The sequence below is a fragment of the Mus pahari genome, chromosome X (assembly GCF_900095145.1).
Source record: "Mus pahari chromosome X, PAHARI_EIJ_v1.1, whole genome shotgun sequence".
In the NCBI taxonomy this organism is placed as follows: domain Eukaryota; kingdom Metazoa; phylum Chordata; class Mammalia; order Rodentia; family Muridae; genus Mus; species Mus pahari.
Window position 1 is genome coordinate 87,137,419 of NC_034613.1, and position 3,710 is coordinate 87,141,128.

The window sequence follows — 3,710 nt, forward strand, 5'->3', positions numbered from 1 at the left end:
TTTGGGATAGCATTTGAAATGTAAATAAAGAAAATAAAAATAAAAAAAAATTAAAAAAAGGAAGTGTGGCAGAATTCTGTGCTAAAACCATCTGGCCCTAGGCTTTCTTTTTTTTCTTTTTTCTTTTTTCTTTTGGTTTTCGAGACAGGGTTTCTCTGTATAGTCCTGACTGTCCTGGAACTCACTCTGTAGACCAGGCTGACCTCAAACTCAGAAATCCGCCTGCCTCTGCCTCCCAAGTGCTGGGATTAAAGGTGTGCACCACCACTACCCGGCCGGTTGGGAGCCTTTTTTTGGTTTTTTGGTTTTTTTGGTTTTTCGAGACAGGGTTTCTCTGTGTAGCCCTGGCTGTCCTGGCACTAACTCTGTAGACCAGGCTGGCCTCAAACTCAGAAACTCTCCTGCCTCTGCCTCCCAAGTGCTGGGATTAAAAGTGTGTGCCACCACACCTGGCCAGTTGGGAGACTTTTAATGACTACTTCTATTTCCTTAGGGGTTATAGTGCTAGATAAATAGTTTACCTGATCTTAATTTACCTTTGGTAAATGGTATCTATCTAGAAAATCCATTTTGTTTTTGTGGAGTACAGGCTTTTGAATTTTTTAATTTCCTCAGATTCTGTTGTTATGTCTCTCCCTTTTCATTTCTGATTTTGCTCATTTGGAAACTGTGTCCCCCTTTTGGTGAGTCTGGCTAAGGGTTTATCTATCTTGTTGATTTTCTCAAAGAACCAGCTCTTGGTTTTGTTGATTCTTTCTATTGTTCTCTTTCTTTCTAATTGATTGATTTCAGCCCTGAGTTTGATTACTTCTTGCCTTCTACTCCTCTTGGGTGTGTTTGCTTCTCTTTCTAGGGCTCTCAGGTGTGCTGTTTAGTTGCTAGTGTAGGATCTCTCCAATTTCTTTACGAGGGCACTTAGTGCTATGAACTTTCCTCTTAGCACTGCTTTCATTGTGTCACATAAGTTGGGGTATGTTGTGCCCTCATTTTCATTGAATTCTAGAAAGTCTTTAATGTCTTGCTTTCTTTTTTTCCTGACCCAGTGCTTATTCACTGGAGTTGTCCAGTTGTTCAGTAGGCCTTCTGTTCTTGCAGTCCAGCTTTAATCCATGGTGGTCTGCTAGGAGACAAGGGTTCTTGGATCTGTTAAGGTTTGCTTTATGACTGAGTATATGGTCAGTTTTGGAGAAGTATCCATGAGATGCTGAGGGGAAGGTATATTCTTCTGTGCTTGGGTAAATGTTCTGTAGGTATCTGTTAGGTCCATTTAATTCATACTGTCTATTTTATTATTTCCCTGTTTAGTTTCTGTCTCAATGAACTGTCAGTTGGTGAGAGTAGGGTGTTGAAGTCTCCAACTATTAATGTGTGGGGTTCAATGTGTGATTTAAGCTTTAATAATGTTTCTTTTGTGAATGTGGCTGCCCTTGAATTTGGGGCATAAGTGTTCAGAATTGAGAGGTCATCTTGGTGGACTTTTCCTTTGAAGAGTATGAAGTGTCTTTCTGTATCTCTTTTGATTATTTAAAGTCTTATTTCACTAGATATTAAAATGGCTACTGCAGCTTGTTTCTTGGGTCCATTTCTTTTTTATATTTATTTATTTATTATATGCAAATACACTGTAGCTGTCTTCAGACACTCTAGAAAAAGGCATCAGATCTTATTATGGATGGTTGTGAGCCACCATGTGGTTGCTGGGATTTGAACTCAGGACCTTCGGAAGAGCAGTCAGTGCTCTTACCCACTGAGCCATCTCGCCAGCCCACTCTATCATCTTAATTAGATTTAAGGTCATTTTCTTGGAATTCAGATGTGTTAGAATATTCAGGACTTGCCTTTGTAGGATAGTTGGGATCTGGTGGTGCCATATTGCCCTGGCTGTTGTTGATTGTGTTCTTACACTGACCTTTAGCCATCTGGTTGCCCCTAGCATTGGTAAATCTGGAAGTCCCTGATGGCAGCAGGCCTCTAGAGATGCAGGTAGAGCTGGTGGTGGTTCCTGATAGTTGTAGGCCTCTGTTTGTCTTGTGCACAGGAAGCAGGCAAAGTTGTGACCTGGGAAATGGGGTTCAGAGGGGGCAGGGCAGAGCTTGCTGCTGCTGGGTTTGCCCAGAGGAGTCAGTAGGCAGGGAATTGGGTTAGGGGTCCCAACTGGTAGTCACTAATGGCTGCAGGCCTCTGGGATTGTGGTTAGAGATGTGGACCAGAAGATGGAGAGCAGGGGGAATAGGGCAGATCCCACAGCTTCCAGGGACCCAGCTGGCAGGGGGTTGGGATTGATGGATCTTACCTGGTTGGCCCTGGCAGCAACAGACTGGCCTGGGAAATGGAATGCAGAATGGGCAGGGGGATCTCACTGCTGCTGGGTCTCCCCAGAGGAGTCAGTAGGCAGGGGATTGGGGTAGGGGGTTCATCTGGTGGTCAGTCACTATGGCTGCAGGCCTCTGGGATTGTGATTCGAGGTGTGCATGAGATTACTTTTTAAGGTAAATGATAAGATGATTGATCCTTTCTTCATAACAGCAAATTGCAGCCTCCCAATAAGAGAAACTGGCTGAGAAAACTGTTTTACTTGATTTCTTTATTAATCTATAACAAGTTGCTTAGATACGAATGTATGTGGGTTCTTGGGAATTTTTTTTTCACCTGTAATATGTAAAACATTTAATCACATAAAGGTATTGGGAAACTCATTGTAATCATTCACTTAAAGAAAAATAGAATATAGCCACACTGTAATTGAGAGTTTGCTGGGGAACATAAGCTGGGGCTGGGGGAATAAAGTAGAGAGAACTTGAGTGAACCATCAAGAAGATTCCTGTGTCCATATGTTCTGCTGATCCCACACCTCCTACTTCAGACTTCAGACCCAGTCGTGTCAAAACTGGACTTTGACAATAGGGTCTCTACTGATTTGTTCATACTTCATGAGATGAAGATAACAGTAGTGATGTCATTCTGTGATCCTGACTCCATCTTGTACTGTAGCATTGACCTTGTGAACTTGCTGACATGCTGAAAGAAAACATTTGCTTTGAGAAGACATTCAGAGGACTGTTTGAACTAATCTCTTTCCTTATGGTCTGAACTGGCCTGCAGTGGACCAATAAGCTATAGAAGTAAATTTAGGCCGGGTGGTGGTAGTGGTGCACACCTTTGATCCCAGCACTTGGGAGGCAGAGGCAGGCAGATTTCTGAGTTTGAGGCCAGCCTGGTCTACAGAGTGAATTCCAGGACAGCCAGATCTACACAGAGAAACCCTGTCTCAAAAAAACGAAAGAAGAAGAAGAAGAAGAAGAAGAAGAAGAAGAAGAAGAAGAAGAAGAAGAAGAAGAAGAAGAAGAAGAAAATTTAGTGGCAGTAGGACGGCCTTAGCAAGTGAAAATGCTTGCTTCACAAGCCTGATGGTATGAATTCTATCCAGAAACCCACAGTGAAAGGAAAAAAACGAACTCCTTAATGCTGACTGCTGATTGCCACACATGCTCCATGGTACACGCACGTGCACACGCACACACACACACACACCACACCCACGTGCATGCAACAAACAAATGAAAAATGATGATGCTCATGATGATGATAAATGCTTAAAATAAAAAAGTAAATTTATCTTAGAACCATGATTTTTTTTTTTTTTTTTTTTTTTGGTTTTTCGAGGCAGGGTTTCTCTGTGTAGTCCTGGCTGTCCTGGAACTCACTTTGTA

The 3,710-nt window shown here is 42.4% G+C and overlaps 1 protein-coding gene across 1 annotated transcript in view; it reads right to left on the reverse strand.

The window, feature by feature from the left end:
• Positions 1–2,572: 2,572 nt before the first annotated feature.
• The window catches only part of Snx12 (sorting nexin 12), a 115,989-nt gene continuing 114,851 nt past the window's right edge, over positions 2,573–3,710 (reverse strand). Inside the window, exon 6 of the mRNA XM_021188068.1 lies at positions 2,573–3,018. The gene's annotated coding sequence lies outside the window, so the exon portion shown is untranslated. The remainder of the gene's footprint in view (positions 3,019–3,710) is intronic.